The sequence below is a fragment of the Arachis duranensis genome, chromosome 6 (assembly GCF_000817695.3).
Source record: "Arachis duranensis cultivar V14167 chromosome 6, aradu.V14167.gnm2.J7QH, whole genome shotgun sequence".
NCBI classification, from domain to species: Eukaryota; Viridiplantae; Streptophyta; class Magnoliopsida; order Fabales; family Fabaceae; genus Arachis; species Arachis duranensis.
The window spans coordinates 64,160,629-64,173,799 of record NC_029777.3 but is presented as its reverse complement, the minus strand read 5'-3'; the positions used below and the strand labels follow the sequence as shown (position 1 = coordinate 64,173,799).

The 13,171-nt window shown below is 38.5% G+C and overlaps 1 non-coding gene across 1 annotated transcript; it reads left to right on the top strand.

Moving 5' to 3' along the window:
• Nucleotides 1-693: 693 nt before the first annotated feature.
• On the top strand, nt 694-801 carry LOC127740404 (small nucleolar RNA R71). The gene has a single exon (XR_008001081.1). It is a non-coding gene; the product is annotated as a small nucleolar RNA R71 (small nucleolar RNA).
• Nucleotides 802-13,171: the final 12,370 nt, after the last annotated feature.

Genomic DNA, 13,171 nt, shown 5'->3' with positions numbered 1-13,171 from the left:
AACTCCCTCAATTTCAGCCAGAAATTACCTGAAATCACAGAAAAATACACACACTCATAGTAAAGTCCAGAAATATGATTTTTGCCTAAAAACTAATATTATTCTACCAAAAACTAACTGAAACATGCTAAAATCTACATGAAATTACTCCCAAAAAGCGTATAAAATATCCGCTCATCACTTGCTATTGCTGAGCCTATTTCTTCCACCATTATTAAAGCCTTGTTGAGGCTTTTGTTGATCCTTCCATGAGAAATTTGGATGATTTCTCCATGATGAATTATTGGTGTTTCCATAAGGTTCACCCATATAATTTACCTCTGCTATTGTAGGGTTCTCATGATCATAAGCTTCTTCTTCAGAAGATGCCTCTTTAGTACTGTTGGATGCATTTTGCCATCCATTTAGACTTTGAGAAATCATGTTGACTTGCTGAGTCAACATTTTATTCTGAGCCAATATGGCATTCAGAGCATCAATTTCAAGAACTCCCTTCCTTTGAGGCGTCCCATTATTAACGGAATTCCTCTCAGAAGTATGCATGAATTGGTTATTTGCAACCATGTCAATGTGTTCTTGAGATTCTCCAGGCATTTTCTTTAGGTGAATGGATCCACCTATAGAATGGTCCAGTGACATCTTAGAGAATTTAGATAGACCATAATAGAATATATCCAAAGTGGTCCATTCAGAAAGCATGTCAGAAGGACACCTTTTGATCATCTGCTTGTATCTTTCCCAAGCTTCATAGAGGGATTCACCATCTTTTTGTTTGAAGGTCTGAACATCCACTCTAAGCTTGCTCAGCTTTTGAGGAGGAAAGAACTTAGCCAAGAAGGCCACGACCAGCTTATCCCAGGAGTCTAGGCTATCTTTAGGTTGTGAGTCCAACCATGTTCTAGCTGTGTTTCTCACAGTAAAAGGGAAGAGCATAAGCCTGTAAACTTCAGGATCTACTCCATTAGTCTTAACAGTCTCACAGATCTGTAAGAACTCAGTTAAAACTGGTAGGGATCTTCTGATGGAAGTCCATGGAACTTGCAGTTCTGTTGCATTAGAGTACCCAGTCGAGGTTTCAGCTCACTCCAATGGTAGAGATTGAGATGCTTCTTCCATCAAACTTGGAAGTAGGTGCAGTGTAATCACCAAGCATCCTCCTTGCATTATTATTTTCGGCTGCCATCTCCTTTTCTTTTTCAAAAATTTCTGTAAGGTTGTCTCTGGATTGTTGTAATTTAGCTTCTCTTAGTTTCCTCTTTAGAGTCCTTTCAGGTTCAGGATCTGCTTCAACAAGAATATTATTGCCCTTGCTCCTGCTCATATGAAAAAGAAGGGAACAGAAAATAATAATAGGGATCTTCTTTTCCACAGTAGAGAGATTTCTTTATGTTAGTAGAAGAAAAAGGGAATAGAAGAAGGAAAATGTAAGAATCCAAACACAAGGGTGAAGATAGGTTCAGATTCTTGAGATGAAGAGAAGTGTTAGTAAATAAATAAATAAATAGAAGAAGATCAAAGGGAGGAGTTTTCAAAAATTAATTTTGAAAAATAAGTTAGTGATTTTAAAAAAGAATTTAAAACAATTAATTAATAAAAAAAAGAATTTTAAAAAGGGGTGAGGAATTTTTGAAAATTAGAGAAGGGAAAGTAGTTAGGTGGTTTTGAAAAAGATAAGAAAGAAACAAAAAGTCAATTAGTTAGTTGAAAAAGATTTAAAAATCATTTTTGAAAAGATAAGAATGTAAGAAGTTAGAAGGGATATTTTGAAATCAAATATTTGAAAAAGATATGATTTAAAAAGATATGATAAAAAGATATGATTAAAAAGATATGGTTGGAAAAGATTTAATTTTTAAAATTAAAATTAATTGTGACTTAAAAGAAATAGCTAAGTTTTTTTTTTATTTTTGACTAAGTTAACTCAAATTTTTGAAATTTTGAGAAAAATAAGCAAAAGATATTTTTTTATTTTTGAATTTTTAATGATGAGAGAGAAAAACATAAAAATGACCTAAAACATGAAAATTTTTTGGATCAAAACCTATGATGCATGCAAGAATACTATGAATGTCAAGATGAACACCAAGAACACTTTGAAGATCATGATGAACATCAAGAACATATTTTTGAAAAAAAAATTTGATGCAAAGAAAACATGCAAGACACCAAACTTAGAAATTTTTAATGTCTAGACACTATGAATGCAAAAATGCATATGAAAAACAACAAAAGACACAAAACAAGAAAATATCAAGATCAAACAAGAAGACTTATCAAGAACAACTTGAAGATTATGAAGAACACCATGCATGAATTTTCAAAAAATGCAACACTTTTAAAACATGCAATTGACATCAAACTTAAAAATTGACTCAAGACTCAAACAAGAAACACAAAATATTTTTGATTTTATGATTTTCTAATTTTTTTTGGATTTTTCGAAAATTAATCTTTAGAAAAACGAAATAAAGAAAAAAAATTTTTGAAAGATTTTTGAAAAATTTTTTAAATGAAAATTACCTAATCTGAGCAACAATATGAACCGTCAGTTGTCAAAACTCGAACAATCCCCAGCAACGGCGCCAAAAGCTTGGTGCACGAAATTGTGATCTCTAATAATGGCATTCAATTTGGTATGCGCATCTACTAACTCAGCACTTTCTTCACAACTTCGCACAACTAACTAGCAAGTGCACTGGGTCGTCCAAGTAATAAACCTTACGTGAGTAAGGGTCGATCCCACGGAGATTTTTGGTATGAAGCAAGCTATGGTCATCTTGCAAATCTCAGTTAGGCGAATAATAAATGGTTATGGATTTTTCGAATAATAATAATAATAAATAAACAGAAAATAAAGATAGAAATACTTATGTAAATCATTGGTGAGAATTTCAGATAAGTGTTTGGAGATGCTTTGTCCCTGTTGGATCTCTGCTTTCCTACTGCCTTCCTTCAGTCCTTCTTACTCCTTTCCATGGCAAGTTGTATGTAGGGCATCACCGTTGTCAATGGCTACATCACATCCTCTAAGTGAAAATGGTCCAAATGCTCTGTCACAGCATGGCGAATCATCTGTCGGTTCTCGATCATGTCGGAATAGAATCCATTGATTCTTTTGCGTTTGTCATCACGCCCAACAATCGCGAGTTTGAAGCTCGTCACAGTCATTCAATCCCTGAATCCTACTTAGAATACCACAGACAAGGTTTAGACTTTCCGGATTCTCATGAATGCCGCCATCAATTCTTGCTTTTACCACGAAGATTCTAATTAAGGAATCCAAGAGATATGCGCTCTGTCTAAGGTAGAACGGAGGTGGTTGTCAGTCACGCGTTCATAGGTGAGAATGATGATGAGTGTCACAGATCATCACATTCATCATGGTGAAGTGCAACGAATATCTTAGAACAGGAATAAATTGAATTGAATAGAAAATAGTAGTAATTACATTAAAACTCGAGGTACAGCAGAGCTCCACACCCTTAATCTTTGGTGTGTAAATACTCCACTGTTAAAAATACATAAGTGATAGTGGTCCAGGCATGGCCGAATGGCCAGCCCCCAAATGTGATCAAAGATGTAAAATCCAGATACCCCGATCCTAGAACAATAGTAAAAAGTTCTATTTATATTAATCTAGCTACTAGGGTTTACAGAAATAAGTAATTGATGCAGAAATCCACTTCTGAGGCCCACTTGGTGTGTGCTTGGGCTGAGCTTGAGCTTTACACGTGCAGAGGCTTCTTTTGGAGTTGAACACCAGGTTGTAACGTGTTTTTGGCGTTCAACTCTGGTTCGTGACGTGTTTCTGTTGTTTGACTCCAGAATGCAGCGTGGAACTGGCGTTGAGTGCCAGTTTGCGTCATCTAGTCACGAATAAGGTATGAACTATTATATCTTGCTGAAAAGCTCTCGATGTCTACTTTCCAACGCCGTTGTGAGTGCACCATTTGGAGTTTTGTAGCTCTAGTAAATCTATTTCGAGTGCTGGGAGGTCAGAATCCAACAGCATCAATAGTCCTTTGTCAGCCTTTTATCAGAGTTTTGCTCAGGTCCCTCAATTTCAGCCAGAAATTACCTAAAATCACAGAAAAACATACAAACTCATAGTAAAGTTCAGAAATATAAATTTAGCATAAAAACTAATGAAAACATCCATAAAAGTAGCTAGATCCTACTAAAAACTACCTAAAAACAATGCCAAAAAGCGTATAAATTATCTGCTCATCAATGGTCTCCACAATGATCTAAAGATCTTCTGATATCAAAATACAATAGTAAAAGGTCCTATTTATAATGACTAGTAACCTAGGGTTTACAGAGATAAGTAAATGATGCAGAAATCCACTTTCGTGGCCCACTTGGTGTGTGCTTGGGCTGCGCGTTGAAGCTTTCATGTGTATAGGCTTTTCTTGGAGTTAAACGCCAGCTCTGGTGCCAGTTTGGGCATTTAACTCCAGCTTTTATGCCAGTTATGGCGTTTAATGCTAGAAAAGGGTAGAAAGTTGGGGTTAAAACGCCATTTGCGTTATCAAAACTCGGGCAAAGTATGAACTATTATATATTGCTGGAAAGCCCAAGATTTTTACTTTCCAACGCAATTAAGAGCATGCCAATTGAGCTTCTATAGCTCCAGAAAATCCATTTCGAGTGCATGGAGGTCAGAATCCAACAGCATCTGCAGTCCTTTTTCAGCCTCTGAATAAGATTTTTGCTTAGGTCCCTCAATTTTAGCCAGAAAATACCTGAAATCACAGAAAAACACACAAACTCATAGTAAAGTCCAAAAATGTGATTTTTTCATAAAAAACTAATAATTATATACTAAAAACTAACTAAATCATACTAAAAACTATGTAAAAACAATGCCAAAAAGCGTATAAATTATCCGCTCATCAGAGTCGCAGTTGCCTTCTTTGCCTTTTTAAAGGCCTTCATAGCATCATTATTTTTAACCATCTCTAAAAATACGCAGCAAAGAAACCAAGTTATAAATCGAAAAAAAGGGATAAACTCAACAAAATAAAGCAACACAACAGATACAAAAGAAGTTTATCACTACCTAGCTCAGCTCGGAGAAGTGAAGGATCTCCTAGAAATTTCTTGGTATCGAGATAGGGAGGCTGCTCCTAGTTCTCTTCTAACACAGTTACAAGGGCTTGATCGACCTCATCCAACATCTCCCAGGAATATCTAGATACCACTACATTTTGTTGCCACTCCAAAGGAAAAGCAGGTTCATCATTCTCATCCAGAAAAAAGGGACGAGCTCCTTCAATAGCTCGGACCTTGAAAAAATAGTTCTTAAAATCGCGGAAGGATTCATCATACATGGAAAAAATCTATTTTCCTTGGGAATCTTGGAAGGAAACCCAGGCGGCCTTCTTCTTAACCACACCAGGCTTTGTCAGAACAAAGAGATAAAAGAAGAGGGATTAGGAAGGTTGGACACCCAATTTATGACACAGCAATTGGAAAATTTTTATAAAACCCCAGAAATTGGGATGGAGTTGGGACGAAGCCACGTTACAAGACCACAACAGGTTGGTCTCAAAGGGAGTAAAAGGAAGAGTAATGTTCATCTGACTAAAAAAGAAGTCGTACGCATAGAAAAAAGGGCGATCTTCAGCAGCCCGAGTGGAAAAACAAACTCTCTCTTCAGAAATAGGGGATACAAGCTCATAGTTCTTCTCATCACAACCATTACTACAAATCCTATGGAATTTCCTAAGTTGCTCACAAAATTCAAAGTCAACCAGCGAAATACATAAAAGAACCATAGAATCCACCCAGTCGGCCATGCCAGCAAGAACTTGGGAGGATGCCTCGACGATATTCTTATGGGAAGACATGGATCAACTATCCCTACAAAAAGGAAAAAGGGGGGTTACTAATCAAACAGCTCGGGCAAAGTGAGGAAGAACAACTCAGACAAAAATGGATACAAACTCAAAACTACAGCATACAGAATATCAAAAATAACAAAAAAGAAAACACCAGGTCACAACCCAAAGTCCTGGGGCATCCTTTGGAGGCAGTAACAGAGTAAGAACTAAAGCCTATGACCCGACGTCTCCCAGGAAGAGAATAACCTTCTTCTCAAAACAAGCGACACTCCGAAAAGAACTTTCACAAACCAAAAAAGCTATCAAAATCACCTTTCTACAAAGAGAACTATTATACATCAACATATGCCAAAAAAGCAACCTTTTTTCAGAATCAAGCAAACTCATCATTCCAAAAGCAACAAAACCGAAGATACAAGCAGAAACAGTAGCTACATGCAAAACCCTAAAAGTGTCAGCGTCAACTATCAAGAAATACGACAAGATTTGTACAAAAATGAAGAAACTCCCAGAGCACACATTATGGCAGCAATCAGATACAACAAAAACAGAGAAAAGATTCAAACTTTCCAATGCAAATGCAAGCAAGATCAAAGCTTTTCATGGCCAAATAGAACTTTAAAAGGAAAGAGCGTAAAAGAAGAAGAAAGAAAACCAACCTGTAGAGAAGAAGGAGATGATAAACTCATTGAAGGTTGAAAATAAGCAACCAAAATGAAGCCAGCAAAGATCGCCCTCTCAAGAAGAGAAAAACACAAGGGGGTAAAAAAGAAGAAGAGAAGTCTCAGGCAGGTCAAAACGAAATAGTAGAATAGAGAGAAAAGAGGAAGTTACAGCAAAACAAAGAGTAAGTGATTAAAAAATGAAAGCGGGAGGCAAAAGAAACAAAGCATTAAAGAAATTAATGAGGCATTAAAAACCCTCGCACGTTTCCAAGAGAAGGAACATTTGTTTCAAAATTAAAAGAAACAAATGAAACGCTCCGTATTCAAAGGGAAACTCTACAAAGAAGAAAAGCGACAATGCTCAAGCTCGGCTTCACTAGACAAGGATTAAAGTCCTAAAATTAAGGACTCGACCTCAAAAAGGAAGACCGTACTCGAGCAGGAGCACTATTCATACCCTGGGTCGAAGATGTCCCACCTAAGACGATCGACGACAAGCCAACCGACCTCTTCAGGTCTGAACTATCTGACCTCTTCTCCAAGAGCTCGACCAAATCACTAGGAGAGCCCAAAAAGGGCCCAAACAGAGGAACACGACCCAAATCCAAAGACAGCCCAAAGCCTATAGAGATAAGGGCGGTTCCCTTGAAGATAAGATGACTTCACTCAAAGATAAGATAAGATAACTATCTTATCTCCAGAAAGATCATTCCACACTATTATAAATACACTGGAGCATCCAGGTATAACTCATACTCTGATTATACTAAAAACCTGCTTAATACCCTTTCTAACTTAAGCATCGAAGTCCCTTGCAGGTACCACCACCCTTCGGTGATGAAGGATCAGCACCACCACCAAGTCCAACAAGTCAGACACGGCAGCTCTGGCCACCATCATCAAGTCGGACTCAACAGCATCGACTAGTACAGAAGATCTCGTTTGAGATTGACCTACAGTTTCAGGTAACCCACAGAACAAAAACTGCTTGTCCTTGGTCTCCTTTTGAAGTCTCTGAGGATATGGCATCTTAGGCTTGTACTCAGGAGCCTTTGGCAATGTAGGATAAGTGTCAAGAGAGTTTGGGAATGGGTTGTCCGCACGCTTTGGAAGGGCGTGCTCTACTTCTTCCTTCTTCTCCTCTGGAGCTTCTTTTTCAACTGACTCTTCATTGGTCTTGGTCTCAAATCCAGCTACTTTACCACTTCTCAGTTGAATAACCTTGCAATCTTTTTCAACTGGATCTTCATCAACTTGTGCTTCCATACTTGCCACTTGTCCACTTATCAAGGTGATAGCCTTGCATTCCTCTCTTGGATTTGGAATTGTGTTACCAGGAAGTCTATTAGTGGTCTTCTGATCAATTTCATTAACTTTTGTGGCTAATTAACCCATCTGAATCTCCAAGTTCTTGATTGATGCTCTGGTTTCCTGTCTAAAACTTGCCAATATTGCTTCCAAATCATTGTTCTACTGGGATGAGAAGTTGCTTGCTGATATGACTGAAATTGGTTGTTATTAAAATTACTCTGTTGAAAACCACCTTGAGAATTATGATTAAAATTTTGTGGCCTCTGAGATTGCTCTCTCCACCCAAAATTTAGGTGATTTTTCCATCCCTGATTGCATGTCTTAGAGTACGGATCATTATTGGGATTTCTAGGACCACTCCCAATGTAATTTACCTGTTCAGAAGAGGATTGAGCATAATCATAATTATCATTTTACATAAAATTGCCTGTCATGTCATAAGGGAACTCTTGAGGTGGATTTTGGGTGTTAATAGCTGAGACTTGCATGCTACCCATCTGTTGAGTGAGTAGACTTATTTGTTGAGACATAAGCTTGTTCTGAGCAAGAATAGCATTAAGAGTTTCTACTTCCATAACACCCTTCTTCTGAGGAGCCTCAGAGTTCACTGGATTCCTGTTAGATGAGTATAAATATTGGTTGCTAGCAACCAATTCAATAAGCTCAATAGTCTCCTATGGTGTCTTCTTCTTGTGCAGTGAACCACCAGCAGAATTATCTAAGCACATCTTGGACATTTCACCCAAACCTTCATAAAAGATATCTAGTTGGGTCCATTTGGAGCACATGTCCGGAGGGCATTGCCTAGTCAGTAGCTTGTATCTGTCCCAAGCTTCGTAAAGAGTTTCACCACCCATATGCCTGAAAGGCTGAACCTCCACCCTAAGCTTTGTCAGCTTCTTTGGAGCGAAAAATTTAGTAAGAAACTCAGTAACAACCTTGTCCCAAGTATCCAGACACTCCTTAGGTTGGGAATCTAGCCATAGCTTTGCTTTATCCCTCAGAGAAATGGGAAGAGCATGAGTTTGTACACCTCTGGGTTCACTCCATTTGTCTTCATGGTATCACAAATCTGCAGAAAACTAGAGATAAATTGACTTGGGTCTTCGTGGGGAAGACCATGATACTGGCAGTTTTGTTGCACCAGGGTGACCAGTTGTGGCTTCAACTCAAAGTTGTTCGTAGCTATAGGAGGCACCACAATGCTTTTTCCATAAAGATCCACAGTAGGGGCAGAGTAAGAGCTGAGTACTCTCCTTTGTTGCTCATTCCCATTCGGATTTGCCACATTGGCATTATCAACATTGTTAGGTTCCATAGTGGATTCTGCAGCCTTGTAAAGTCTTGCTTGTTATAAACGCCGCCTCAAAGTTCTTTCAAGTTCAGGATCAAAGTCTAAGAGATGTTCTATGTCTCTATTCCTGCACATAAACAAACAGAAGACAAGAAAAGATGGAACTCTCTACGTCAGAGTGCAGAGAATTCCACGTGAGGTAACCTGAACTAAGAAACACCAAACGTAATTTCAGAAATTAATAAAAATTTTAGTGCTATTAGAATAATTTTATTTTTTCGAAAATACTTTAACAAAATTTAAAAAAATTAAAACTAAAATGCCTAATCTAAACAATCAAACAACTAATAGTTGTTAATCACTATCAATCTCCGGCAACGGCACCAAAAACTTGGTGCGTGGATTTACAACCACAAAATAACAGGCAAGTGCACCGGGTCGTACCAAGTAATACCTCAGGTGAGTGAGGGTCGATCCCACGAGGATTGATGGACTAAGCAACAATGGTTGGTTAAACTACTTAGTTAGGCAAATAGAAAATAATGTTTGAGAGCTTAATTACATTAAATAGTAATTAAGAATATCAGAAAGCAAGCAATAAATAGGTTGTGAAATATGTATGGGGAAACAGTTAAGGCTTCAGAGATATCTATTTTCTAGATTGACTTTTCTTATTAATATATTTTAATCATGCAAGATTTAATTCATGGCAAACTATATGTGACTAGACCCAATTTCCTTAGACCTTCCTAGTCTCCTCTAAAATTCATTAACTACCAATTCCTTGGTCAATTAATTCCAATTAGAGGGTGATGATCAAATTCCAGTTTATATGCCACAAAAATTCTAATTATCCAAAAATAAGAGGATTATATGTCACGTATCCCATTAAACCCAGATAATTAGAATTTAGGAGAAATTGTTTTCAAGCTGTTGTTCAAGTAAAGAGCTTTTCCAAGTAATACAAGAACTCAATTAGAATATGGGTCATACTTCCGTTCCACCCAAATTCATAAAACAAAGAACGAAAACAATTCTTGAAATATAAATCAAAACATGAATTAAAATAGAAAAATAATAGTATCAATCCATACAATAGACAAAGCTCCTAACCTAAAAAGTGGAGGTTTAGTTGCTCATGATTCAGAGAAGAAAACTAGGATTGTAAATTGGGCTGAGGTGGAATGAAAAGTTAACTAATGTTGGGATCCCCGGAATCCCCCCTACTAGAAGAAAAGTTTCTCCTTTTTATAATTAATCCTAATTAATTTAAAAGTCTATTTTCTAAAATTAAAATAAGAGCTTTTCCTATTTTAAAATCAAATTTGAATTTAAATCAGAATTAATTAAATAATCCGCGCCATGTAACGTGGGGACCACTTGGCTTCACTGGATTTGTGCCTAACTTGGCAGAGAGTTGCGCCTTACTTGAGTGCCAAAATGGGGCCTAGAAATCGCCACCAGCGTTTTTTGTGTTTTCTGCACGTGGCGCATGTCATGCGTACGCGTCAGTCACGCATACGCGTCGATGGTCTTCTTCGCGTGTCACGCGTACGCGTCAGGTACGTGCACGCGTTACTACACAAATCTCCAAATCACGTGCACGTGTCAGGTAAGCGCATGTGTCGCTCCTCGCTGGTCATCTTTAATTCTTGTGCTCCAAATCCAGCCAAATGTTACCTAAAATAAACATAATTGCACGAGACTCAAAGTAGCATCCATAGTGACTAAAAAATAATTAATTCTTGATTAAACTCAACAATTTAAATACAAATTCACTAGGAAAAGATAGGAAAGATGCTCACACATCACGTTACTTTTTATAATTTCTTGCATTAATTTTTGACTTTGTCGCTTCACCTTGCCGACCTTTCCTTGGTCGGGTGATGATTTTTGTGTTTTGAGCGTGAATTAATGCGTCTTGGTAGGAAACTTTTTAGGGAATCTTTAAATTTTATTCAAGTAGTAAAATGAAAAATATAAATAAGAGTATGTACATATGGCTGCTTACCCCATTAGTTGGGCATCTTTTAGGTCTTGGCCTAGTGCCTCATTAAAAAACCCTTTAGAGAAAAAGAGCGTGCCTTGGCTTGAGACCTTTTTTGTAGCTGTAGTACCTCCTTAGGTTACAGGCATGCTATGACCTCGGGAGCTCCCACGCATGGAGGTCGGCCACCCTATAGTAACCTTTTCCTAGTACTTCTGCGACTCGGTATGACCCTTTCCAGTTGACTGCTAGCTTCCCTTCTCCTGACCGTTCTGCTCCGATATCATTTCGGATTAGGATGAGGTCGTCAGTAGCGAAGCTTCGCTGGATTACTTTCTGGTTATACCTTGAAGCCATTCGATGCTTTAGTGCTTCCTTTCTGATCCATACTCTTTTCTGAACCTCTGGAAGTAGACCAAGCTCTGCCCTTTGTGCTTGGGAGTTGGTCTCCTCATTATAGAGGATTGCCCTAGGAAATCTTTCTTCTACCTCTACGGGGATCATTGCCTCCATTCCATAAGTGAGTCAAAAGGGTGATTCCCCAGTGGTGGAGTATGGTGTTGTCCGGTATGCCCATAGGACTTGCGGGAGCTCTTCAGTCCAAGCTCTTTTTGCATCCTGTAGTCTCCGTTTTAACTTGGCCAATATGACTTTGTTGGCGGCTTCTGCCTGTCCGTTGGTTTATGGGTGTTCCATGGAGGTGAACTGATGCTTGATTTTTGGATCTGCTACCAAGTTCATAAAGCCTGTGTCGGTGAACTGAGTGCCATTATCCGTGGTGATGGAGCATGGGACCCCAAACCTTGTAACAATATTTCTGTATAGAAATTTCTGACTTCTTTGGGCGATGGCAGCGACGGAGGCCAATGGCTCTGCCTCGATCCACTTTATGAAGTAATTTAATCCTACAATGAGGAATTTAACTTGTCCTGATCCCTAGGGGAATGGTCCAAGGAGGTCAAGCCCCCACTTTGCGAATGGCCAAGGTGAAGTAATGCAAATGAGCTCTTCGAGTAGGGCAATATGAAAGTTGGTGTGCTTCTGGCATGAGGGGCATGTTTTGACTAACTCTGTTGCTTCCATTTGCAAGGTCGGCCAGGCCAACTCGGAGTACCTTTTTGGAAAGAGCTCGTGCCCCAAGGTGGTTGCCGCACATGCTACCATGGACTTCTTCAAGGACTTCCCTTATAGCGGAGGTCGGGATGCATTTTAGGAAGGGTGTTGAGATCCCTCTCTTATATAGGACGTCGTGCACTATGGTGTAGTACTGTGCTTCTCGTACTAGCCTTTTTGCCTTCTTTTTATCTGCGGAGAGTGTTTCGGACTTAAGGTAGCTGATTTTGGGAGTCATCCACCCTTGGTCCTGGTCTGATATGCTTAGGACCTTCCCTTATTCCGAGGTTGAAGGGTTTTTTAGTGTTTCTTGGATTAGGCTTTTATTGTTCTCCCCTGGTTTAGTGCTACCTAGTTTTGAAAGTGCATCAGCTCGGGTGTTTTGTTCCCGGGGTATATGTCGGATCTCGTATCCTATGAATTTTCCGAGCTGTTCTCTGGAAAAGAAAAGTGTTCAATCTAGTTATCCTCTAATTTAATTGTTGTCAATACAAAACCAATCCCTGGCAACGGCGCCATAAACTCGATACATCAAAAACTTGTCTCTCAACAAATTTCCTTACCAGCAAGTACACTGGATTATTGTCAAGTAAAAACTCACAATAGAATGAGGTTAAATCCCATAGGGATTGGTTGGTTGATCAATGTTTATTGGAGAATTGTTCTAGTTGAGTGAAATCAGAAGTTGAATTGATGTTGCAGAATGTGAATTGGCGGGAAACTTAAATTGCAAGAAATTAAATGACAAAAGCTTAAATTGCAAGAAATTAAATGACAGAAGCTTAAATTGCAAGAAATTAAATGGGAATGGGGATTAAGCTTGAAATTAAAGAGCGGAATTAAAAGAATGGGTAAGATCAGAGAAGGGGAAGCTCATTGGGGTCAGGAGATGTGATGATCCTCCGAATCAAGTTCGTTTTCATCCCTTCCTCGATCAATGCATTCATTGATCTCC